Source organism: Salvelinus fontinalis, chromosome 29, assembly GCF_029448725.1.
Source record: "Salvelinus fontinalis isolate EN_2023a chromosome 29, ASM2944872v1, whole genome shotgun sequence".
In the NCBI taxonomy this organism is placed as follows: Eukaryota; Metazoa; Chordata; class Actinopteri; order Salmoniformes; family Salmonidae; genus Salvelinus; species Salvelinus fontinalis.
The window spans coordinates 18304734-18316765 of record NC_074693.1 but is presented as its reverse complement, the minus strand read 5'-3'; positions in this window follow the sequence as shown (position 1 = coordinate 18316765).

Genomic DNA, 12032 nt, shown 5'->3' with positions numbered 1-12032 from the left:
AAAATAACAAAGGAGAACGAAACGCAACAGTTCTGTAAGGTGACATCCACTACAGAAAATAATCACCCACCAAACACAATGAAAAACAGGCTACCTAAATATGGCTCCCAATCAGAGACAACGACTGTTACCTCCCTCTGATTGAGAACCATACTAGGCCAAACACATATAAATAGAAGAATAGAACAAAACATAGAAAAAACAACATAGAATGACCACCCCAACTCACGCCCTGACCAAACTAAAATAAAGACATAACAAAGGAACATAAGGTCAGAACGTGACATATTTGAGGCAAAGTAATAAAAATAAAGTACTAAAAATGACCAGCTACACTAAGTAGCTACAATAAGACTGAGTTAATGTGTATTGTGTTTTTTATTGATACACAACATGACCAGAATGATCTGGACACCTAAACTATATGCTATAGTTTACCCTACTCTAGAGTCCAATGGCAGCGAGCTTTACACCACTCCAGCTGACGCGTGGCATTGCACATGGTGATCTTAGGCTTGTGTGCAGCTGCTCGGCCATGGAAACCCCTTTCATGAAGCTCCCGACGAACAGTTCACTCACTACTGAGTTCCAAACTCCCCCTCGCAGTCCCGCTCTGTAAGCTTGTGTGGCCTACCACTTCGCGGCTGAGCCGTTGTTGCTCCTAGACATTTCTACTTCACAATAATAGCACTTACAGTTGACCGGGCGGCTCTAGCAAGGCAGAAATTTGACGAACTAACTTGTTGGAAAGGTGGCCCCCTACTCCATGTTGAAAGTCACTGTCTATGGAGATTGCATGGCTGTGTGCTCGATTTTATATACCTGTCAAAAACGGGTGTGGCTGAAATTGCCGAATCCACTAATTTGAAGGGGTGTCCACAGACTTGTGTATATATAGTGTTACTATGGTACACTCTTAGAAAAAAAGGTACTATATAGAACCTAAAAGGGTTCTTCAGCTGTCCCCATAGGAGAACCCTTTGAAGAACCCTTTCTGGTTCCAGGTAGAACCCTTTTGGTTCAAGGAGGGTTTTTCATGGAACCCAAAAGTGTTCTACCTGGAACAGAAAGGGTTCTACTTTTAACCGAAAAGGGTTCTACCTGGAACCAAAAAGGGTTCTCCTATGGGGACCCCCGAAAAACCCCTTTGGAACCTTTTTTTCTAAGAGTGTAAGATAATGGGTTTGTCTCAAATGGCACCATATTCCTTATATAGTGCACTACTTTTGACCTAAGCAATATGAGCCCTGATCAAAAGTAGTACACTGTTTGGGGAATAGGCTGCCACTTGGAACGCACACAACATGTTTAGACAGAGTCTAATTAAGAACTGAATGTCCAATTAGTGACCAAATCATCTCAGCTGATTGCAGAGCAGTGAGGATCAAGTGACTGGTGGCACACTTTTTCTCCATCCCTAGCAAACACAGCTGATGAATCAAATTGCATTCTAAACTGAAGATCATGATTAGGTGATTATTGGAGTCAGGTGTGTTAGATGGGGTTGGGGCAAAACTGTGACACCAATCAGGCCCTCGAGGACTGGAATTGCCCACCGCTGTTAAAGACTCTGGCAAGTTATTCTGGATAGATAGGCAGGGGGTGGTAAAGGGGTGGTTCTTTAGCACATATCAATCAATGGATGCGTTACACACTACAGATGACTTTGAAGGCAGGTCAAGACTGACTGATATAGGAAAAACAGATTCCACAGCACCTCTTCAGATGATGAGGTCTATGTGCCAAATGGCACCCTATTCTGTATATAGTGCACTATGGGCTCTAGTCAAAGGTGCACTGTGCAGGGAATGGGGTTCCATTTAGGATGTCCTCCAGCGATATTTGTGTTAGTCTGATTGGGATTAGTGATGTCATCGGTCTCCCGCCTTGCTTGAGGAACAATAGCTGGGCAATAGAGAACAAAAGAGGAATCCCCCCCCACACTTGTGCCATGTCATGAGGATACCTGGACCACCTGTTGAGATGTGCCTTTTGTTAAGTAAATCAGCTGATAAATGAGCTGAAAAGCAGACTGGAGCAGGACTTTAAGCCTGAGCCCCCCTATCAATTCAATTTACATTTAAGGGACTTTATTGGCATGGCAAACATATTTGTTACATTGCCAAAGTAAGTGAAATAGATAATAAACAAAAGTGAAATAAACAATAAAACATTTACAGTAAACATTACAAACACAAAAGTTACAATAATAAAAATCAAAGGGCATTAACCTCCCAGAACAAATGATCCCTTATACCTGACCAGGTGACAAACACTCACTCTGCCATGACTCACACATCCAATTAGTCAATGAGATTTACTAAGATTGTGTTTGTATTTAGTCTCCATGTGAACAAGTATAAATGCTATTGTCTCTTCTTCCGCCTTTGTTAACAGGGCCATCACCAAAGCAGCACACATGCGAAACACCCGCAGCTCACCCTGGGAGGGAGAGGGAGAGCAGCCAGGCAGCTGACCCTGGGAGGGAGAGGGAGAGCAGCCAGGCATCTGACCCTGGGAGGGAGGGGGAGAGCAGCCAGGCAACTGACCCTGGGAGGGAGAGGGAGAGCAGCCAGGCAGCTGACCCTGGGAGGGAGAGGGAGAGCAGCCTGGCAACTGACCCTGGGAGGGAGAGGGAGAGCAGCCAGGCATCTGACCCTGGGAGGGAGAGCGAGAGCAGCCAGGCAGCTGACCCTGGGAGGGAGAGGGAGAGCAGCCAGGCATCTGACCCTGGGAGGGAGAGGGAGAGCAGCCAGGCATCTGACCCTGGGAGGGAGAGGGAGAGCAGCCAGGCATCTGACCCTGGGAGGGAGGGGGAGAGCAGCCAGGCAACTGACCCTGGGAGGGAGAGGGAGAGCAGCCAGGCAGCTGACCCTGGGAGGGAGAGGGAGAGCAGCCTGGCAACTGACCCTGGGAGGGAGAGGGAGAGCAGCCAGGCATCTGACCCTGGGAGGGAGAGCGAGAGCAGCCAGGCAGCTGACCCTGGGAGGGAGAGGGAGAGCAGCCAGGCATCTGACCCTGGGAGGGAGAGGGAGAGCAGCCAGGCATCTGACCCTGGAAGGGAGAGGGAGAGCAGCCAGGCATCTGACCCAGCCTGCTGGTCTATACTCCTAATGCTAATGTGAGGCAAACAGCCCCATTGAATTGCAGAGCCTGGATGTTTTCATAAGGTAATATTGGGGCAACGTAGAAACGGCCCACATTGTCCGAGTGAAAGGTCAATTTGATGTTAGTCAGCGGGAACAGTGGGAGTAGCTGCCTACAATCAAGAACAGTTAGATTTTCTACTTTAGTGACTGACTCCATCTTCATGTATGAATGTGCTCATTATTATTTATGCACACAAACGCATGGCCAGAATGTTTTCCATCAAGCAGTGGATTATAAAAATTGTAATAACGTACTTCAATTAATGCTTTCACATTTATATTGTTCACCTGAAATATACTGTACACACAGACAGTCTTCTCCTCTCCTCTCCAATTCAATCGGTCAGCAAGATGTTGAAATTCATAAGATAAAGAGAAGCTGGAAACCTCTCAATGCTTCTTCACATTTAATCACCATGGCACTGGACCATTTTCTTACTTTTTCTTATCCCATTGAGAAGGGCAAACGCCCCCTGATCTCCCATGCACTCGGCCCAGCATCCTCCTATCCCAAATGGCACCCTAGTCCCTATAAAGTGCATTACTTTTGACCATAGCCCCCAGGCACTATATACGGGATAGGGCGTCATTTGGGACGCACACCTGCTCTTCGTCAACCCATGGCTTCCCCAGCAGCCGCAGTCACGCCTGCTCTTCATCAACCCCTGACTTCCCCAGCAGCCGCAGTCACGCCTGCTCTTCGTCAACCCCTGGCTTCCCCAGCAGCCGCAGTCACGCCTGCTCTTCGTCAACCTCTGGCTTCCCCAGCAGCCGCAGTCACGCCTGCTCTTCGTCAACCTCTGGCTTCCCCAGCAGCCGCAGTCATGCCTGCTCTTCGCCAACCCCTGGCTTCCCCAGCAGCCGCAGTCACGCCTGCTCTTCGTCAACCACTGGCTTCCCCAGCAGCCGCAGTCACGCCTGCTCTTGGTCAACCCCTGGCTTCCCCAGCAGCCGCAGTCACGCCTGCTCTTCGTCAACCACTGGCTTCCCCAGCAGCCGCAGTCACGCCTGCTCTTCGTCAACCCCTGGCTTCCCCAGCAGCCGCAGTCACGCCTGCTCTTCGTCAACCCCTGGTTTCCCCAGCAGCCGCAGTCACGCCTGCTCTTCGTCAACCACTGGCTTCCCCAGCAGCCGCAGTCACGCCTGCTCTTCGTCAACCACTGGCTTCCCCAGCAGCCGCAGTTACGCCTGCTCTTCGTCAACCATTGGCTTCCCCAGTAGCCGCAGTCACACCTGCTCTTTATCAACCCCTGGCTTCCCCAGTAGCCGCAGTCACACCTGCTCTTCGTCAACCCCTGGCTTCCCCAGTAGCCGCAGTCACACCTGCCCTTCGTCAACCCCTGGCTTCCCCAGCAGCCGCAGTCACGCCTGCTCTTCGTCAACCCCTGGCTTCCCCAGCAGCGGCAGTCACGCCTGCTCTTCGTCAACCACTGGCTTCCCCAGCAGCCGCAGTTACGCCTGCTCTTCGTCAACCATTGGCTTCCCCAGTAGCCGCAGTCACACCTGCTCTTCGTCAACCTCTGGCCTCCCCAACAGCCGCAGTCACGCCTGCTCTTCATCAACCCCTGACTTCCCCAGCAGCCGCAGTTACGCCTGCTCTTCGTCAACCTCTGGCATCCCCAGCAGCCGCATTCACGTCTGCTCTTCGTCAACCCCTGGGTTCCCCAGCAGCCGCAGTCACGTCTGCTCTTCGTCAACCCCTGGGTTCCCCAGCAGCCGCAGTTACACGGCATGAATGGAGAAGACTGGAATGTGGACATACAAAAGCAGGAATGTCATTTTGCTGAGTGCTACCCTCCAAACCCAATGACACCTATATTGTTAGGGAACAGGGGTATATTGTTAGGGAACAGGGGTATATTGTTGGAAACAGAGGTATATTGTTGGGGAACATGGGTATATTGTTGGGAAACTGGGATATATTGTTGGGGAACAGGGGTATATTGTTGGGAAACGGGTGTATTGTTGGGGAACATGGATATATTGTTGGGGAACAGGGTTATATTGTTGGGGAACAGGGTTATATTGTTGGGAACAGGGTTATATTGTTGGGAACAGGTGTATATTGTTGGGGAACAGGAATATATTGTTGGGGAACAGGGTTATTGTAAGGGAGCAGGGGTATATTGTTGGGGAACAGGGGTATATTGTTGGGGAACAGGGGTATTGTTGGGGAACAGGGGTATATTGTTAGGGAACATGGATATATTGTTGGGGAACAGGGATATATTGTTGGGGTACAGTGATTTTTGTTGGGGAGCGGGGGTATATTGTTGGGGATCATATTGTTGGGGAACAGGGGTATATTGTTGGGGATCATGGATATATTGTTGGGGAACAGGGATATATTGCTGGGGAACAGGGATATATTGTTGGGGAACGGGGGTATATTGTTGGGGAACATATTGTTAGGGAACAGGGGTATATTGTTGGGAAACATGGATATATTGTTGGGGAACAGGTGTATATTGTTGGGGAACATATTATTGGTGAACAGGGATATATTGTTGGGAAACATATTGTTTGGGAACAGGGGTATATTGTTGCGAAACAGGGGGATATTTTTAGGGATCCGGGATATATTGTTGGGGAACAGGGGTATATTGTTGGGGACCGGGTATGTTTTTGGGAAACAGGGGTATATTGTTGGGGAATATGAGTATATTGTTAAGGAACAGGGCTATGTTGTTGGGAAACAGGGGTTTATTGTTAGAGAACAGGGTTGAATTGCTGGGGAATAGGGATATATTGTTGGGAAACAGGGATATATTGTTGGGGAACGGGGGTATATATTTGGGGAACATATTGTTTTGGAACAGGAGTATATTGTTTGTGAACAGGGTTATATTGTTGCGAAACAGAGGTATATTGTTAGGGATCCAGGGGTATATTGTTAGGGAACCGGGATATATTGTTGGGGAACAGGGGTATATTGTTGGCGAACAGGAATATATTGTTGGGGAACAGGGGTATATTGTTGGGGAACAGGAATATATTGTTGGGGAACAGGGTTATTGTAAGGGAGCAGGGGTATATTGTCATTTGGCAGGGGTATGTTGTCATATTGTCATGTATATTGTTGGGGGACAGGGGTAGTGTTGGGGAACAGGGGTATATTGTTGGGGAACATGGATATATTGTTGGGGAACAGGGATATATTGTTGGGGAACAGGGATATATTGTTGGGGAACAGGGGTATATTGTTCGGGAACATGGATATATTGTTAGGGAACATGGATATATTGTATATTGTTGGGGAACAGGGATATATTGTTGGGGAACAGTGATTTTTGTTGGGGAGCGGGGGTATATTGTTGGGGATCATGGATATATTGTTGGGGAACAGGGATATATTGTTGGGGAACAGGGATATATTGTAGGGGAACGGGGGTATATCGTTGGGGAACATATTGTTGGGGAACAGGGATATATTGTTGGGGAACGGGGGTATATTGTTGGGGAACATATTGTTAGGGAACAGGGGTATAGTGTTGGGGAACAGGGGTGTCACGATCGTCTTCTTGATAAACAGTGGACCAAGGCGCAGCGTGTGGAAAATACATCTTCTTTTATTGAGAAGAGAGAGAAAACACAAAACGAACACTATACACAAACTAACAAAACAACAACCGACCGTGAAGCTAAATAACGTAAGTGCACAGACAAGCAACAAATGTTCAACATAGACAATTACCCACAAACAGCTAAAGCCTATGGCTGCCTTAAATATGGCTCCCAATCAGAGACAACAATAACCAGCTGTCTCTGATTGAGAAACAATTCAGGCAACCATAGACTTTCCTAGACACCTACACTGAACACTAACCCATCTACTCTACTTAACCCCCTAAACCATACAACCACCCAAGACAATACAAAAAACACATACCTTCCCCATGTCACACCCTGACCTAACTAAAATAATAAATGAAACAAAGAATACTAAGGCCAGGGATTGACAAGGGGAATATTGTTGGGGAACAGGGGTATTGTTAGGGAACCAGGGGTATATTATTGGGGGACAGGGGTATATTGTTGGGGAACGGGTATGTTGTTGGGAAACAGGGGTATCTTGTTGGGGAATATGGGTATATTGTTAAGGAACAGGGCTATATTGTTGGGGAACATGGATATATTGTTGGGGAACAGCGGTATACTGTTGGGGAACATGGATTTATTGTTGGGGAACAGGAGTATATTGTTGGGGAACAGGAGTATATTGTTGGGGAACAGGAGTATATTGTTTGCAAACAGGGGTATATTGTTGGGGAACAGGGGTATATTGTTGGGAAACAAGGGTATATTGCTGGGGAACAGGGATACATTGTTGGGGAACAGGGATACATTGTTGGGGAACATGGATATATTGTTGGGGAAAAGCGGTATACTGTTGGGGAACATGGATTTATTGTTGGGGAACAGAGGTATATTGTTGGGGAACAGGGGTATATTATTGGGGAACAGAGGTATATTGTTGGGGAACAGGAGTATATTGTTAGGGAACAGGGGTATATTGTTGGGGAACAGTGTTATATTGTTGGGGAAAAGGGGTATATTGTTGGGGGACAGGGGTAATGTTAGGAAACGGGGGTATATTGTTTCGGAACAGGGATACTTTGTTGGTGAACATGGATATATTGTTGGGGAATGGGGATATATTGTTAGGGAAAAGTTGTGTATTGTTTGGGAACAGGGGTATATTGTTAGGAAACCGGGATATTTTGTTGGGGAACAGGGGTATATTGTTGGGGACAGGGGTATGTTGTTGGGGAACAGGGGTATATTGTTGGGGAATATGGGTATATTGTTAAGGAACAGGGCTATATTGTTGGGAACAGGGGTTTATTGTTAGCGAACAGGGTTGAATTGCTGGGGAATAGGGATATATTGTTGGGAAACAGGAATATATTGCTGTGGAACAGTGGTATATTTTTGGGGAACAGGGGTATATTTTTGGGGAACAGGGATATATTGTTGGGGAACAGGAGTATATTGTTGGGGAACAGGAGTATATTGTTTGGAAACAGAGGTATATTGTTAGAGATACGGGATATATTGTTGGGGAACAGGGTTATTTTGTTGGGGAACAGGGGTATATTGCTGGGGAACAGGGGTATATTGTTGGGGAACAGGGATACATTGTTGGGGAACATGGATATATTGTTGGGGAACAGCGGTATATTGTTTGGGAACAGGGGTATTATTAGGAAACAGGGGTATATTGCTGGGGAACAGGGGTATATTGTTGGGGAACAGGGATACATTGTTGGAGAACAGGGGTATACTGTTGTGGAACAGGGGTATATCGTTGGGCAACAGGGGTATATTGTTGGGCAACAGGGGTATATTGTTGTGGAACAGGTGTATGCTGTTGGGGAAGAGGGGTATATTGTTAGCGAACAAGGGTATATTGTTGGGGAACAGGGATATATTGTTGGGGTGTATTGTTGGGGTACAGGGATATTTTATTAGGGAACAGGTGTATATTGTTGGGAAACTGGGGTATATTGTTTGGAAACTGGGGTATATTGTTAGGGATCGGGATAAATTGTTGGGGAACAGGGGTATATTGTTGGGGAACAGGGGTCGATTGGTGGGGAATGTAATGGTTTTCTTCCTGGGATGAAGGAGAGGACCAAAACGCAACGCGGCTAGTGTTCAACATAATTTAATAAAGAATATGTGAACACTACAAACAAAAAAACAATAAATGTGAAAACCGAAAACAGTCCTATCTGGTGCAAAACACAAAGACAGAAGACTACCACCCACAATCCCCAACACAAAACAAGCCACCTATATATGATTCTCAATCAGGGACAACGATTGACAGCTGCCTCTGATTGAGAACCATATTAGGCTGAACACAGAAACAGACAAACTAGACACACAACACATAATTCCCACCCAGCTCACGTCCTGACCAACACTAAACAAGCAAAACACATAAGAACTATGGTCAGGACGTGACAGTACCCCCCCCCTGAGGTGCGGACTCTGAACGCACCCCTAAACGCACCCCTAACTCAAGGGGAGGGTCTGGGTGGGCATCTGTCCGCGGTGGCGGCTCCGGCGCAGGACGAGGACACCACTCCACCACTGTCTTTGTCCCCCTCCTTAGCGTCCTTTGAGTGGCGACCCTCGCCCCCGACTTTGGCCTAGGAATCCTCCCCAAGGCCCCCACATGATTTAGGAGACAGCTCAGGACAGAGAGGTATCTCAGGACAGAGAGGTATCTCAGGACAGAGAGGTAGCTCAGGACAGAGAGGTAGCTCAGGACAGAGAGGTAGCTCTGGACAGAGGGGCAGCTCAGGACAGATGGGGCAGCTCCGGACTGAAGGGCAGCTCCGGACTAATGGCAGCTCCGGACTGAGGGGCAGCTCCGGGCTGAGGGGCAGCTCCGGGCTGAGGGGCAGCTCCGGGCTGAGGGGCAGCTCCGGGCTGGAGGGCAGCTCATGACTGGAGGGCAGCTCATGACTGGAGGGCAGCTCATGACTGGAGGGCAGCTCATGACTGGCGGGCAGCTCATGACTGGCGGGCAGCTCATGACTGGCGGGCAGCTCATGACTGGAGGGCAGCTCATGACTGGAAGGCAGCTCATGACTGGAGGGCAGCTCATGACTGGCGAGCAGCTCATGACTGGAAGGCAGCTCATGACTGGAGGGCAGCTCATGACTGGAGGGCAGCTCATGACTGGAGGGCAGCTCATGACTGGCAGGCAGCTCCTGACTGGCTGGCGGCTCTGGCAGCTCCTGACTGGCTGGCGGCTCTGGCAGCTCCTGACTGACGGGCGGCTCTAATGGCTCTGGACAGACGGGCGGCTCTGAAGGCTCGGGACAGACGGGCGGCTCTGAAGGCTCGGGACAGAAGGATGGCTCAGATGGCGCTGGGCAGACGGATGGCTCAGATGGCGCTGGGCAGACGGATGGCTCAGATGACGCTGGGCAGACGGATGGCTCAGACGGCGCTGGGCAGGCAGGAAGCTCAGACGGCGCTGGGCAGACGAGCAGTGCAGGCGGCGTTGGGCAGACGGCCGACTCTGACCTGCTGAGGCGCACAGTAGGCCTGGTGTGTGGTACCGGAACTGGTGGTACCGGACTGGAGACACGCACCTCAGGGCGAGTGCGGGGAGCAGGAACAGGGCACACTGGACTCTCGATGCGCACTATAGACCTGGTGCGTGGTATAGGCACTGGTGGTACTGGGCTGGAGACACGCACTACAGGGAGAGTGCATGGAGGAGGAACAGGGCTCTGGAGACGCACTGGAAGCCTGGTATATTGTTGGGAAACAGAGGTATATTGTTGGGAAACAGGGGTTTATTGCTGGGGAACATGGGTTTATTGCTGCGGAACATGGGTTTATTGCTGAGTAACAGGGGTATATTGTTGGGGAACAGGGGTATATTTTTGGGAAACTGGGGTATATTGTTGGGGAACAGGGGTGTATTGTTGGGGAACAGGGGTATATTGTTGGGGAACATGGGTAAATTGTTAAGGAACAGGGGTATATTGTTGGGAACAAGGGTTTATGTTAGCGAACAGGGATATATTGTTGGGGAACAGGGGTATATTGTTGGGAAACAGGGGTATATTGTTAGGAAACCAGGATATATTGTTAGGGAACTGGGGTATATTGTTGGGGAACAGGGGTATATTGTTGGGAAACAGGGGTATATTGTTAGGAAACCAGGATATATTGTTAGGGAACTGGGGTATATTGTTGGGGAACAGGGAAACATAGTTGGGGAACAGGGATATATTTTTACAGAACAGGGGTGTACTGTTGTGGAACAGGGGTATGGTGTTGGGGAACATGGGTATATTGTTAAGGAACAGGGGTATACTGTTGGGAACAAGGGTTTATTGTTCGCGAACAGGGACATATTGTTGGGGAACAGGGGTATATTGTTGGGAAACAGGGGTATATTGTTAGGGAACTGGGGTATATTGTTGGGGAACAGGGATATATAGTTAGGTAACAGGGGTGTATTGTTGGGGAACATGGGTATATTGTTGGGAACAAGGGTTTATTGTTAGCGAACAGGGACATATTGTTGGGGAACAGGGGTATATTGTTGGGGAATAGGAATATATTGCTGGGGATCAGAGGTATATTATTGCGAAATAGGGATATATTGTTGGGGAACAGGGATATATTGTTAGGGGACAGGGGTATATTGTTTGGGAACAGGAATATATTGCTCGGGAACAGGGGTATATTGTTGGGAAACAGGGGTATATTGTTTGGGAACAGGGGTATTGTTAGGGAACAGGGGTATATTATTGGGGAACAGGGGTATATTGTTGGGGAACAAGGGTAATTTGCTGGGGAACAGGGGTATATTGTTGGGAACAGGGATATATTGTTGGGAAACTGGGGTATATTGTTTGGGAACAGGGGTATTGTTAGGGGACAGGGGTATATTATTGGGGAACAGGGGTATATTGTTGGGGAACAAGGGTAATTTGCTGGGGAACAGGGGTATATTGTTGGGAACAGGGATATATTGTTGGGGAACAGGGATATATTGTTGTGGAACAGGGGTATATTGTTAGGGAACAGGGGTATTGTTAGGGAACAGGGGTATATTATTGGGGAACAGAGATTTATTGTTGGGGAACAGGGATATACTGTTACTGTTATTAATGTGACTATATATAATAACAGAGAGTAGCAGCACCGTAGACACGCGAGGGGGGGATGCACATAGTCTGGGTAGCTATTTGATTAGCTGTTCAGGAGTCTTCTGCCTTGGGGGTAGAAGCTGTTTAGAAGCCTTTTGGACCTAGACTTGGCGCTCCGGTACCGCTTGCCGTGTGGTAGAACAGTCAATGACTAGGGTGGCTGGAATCTTTGACAATTTTTAGGGCCTTTCTCTGA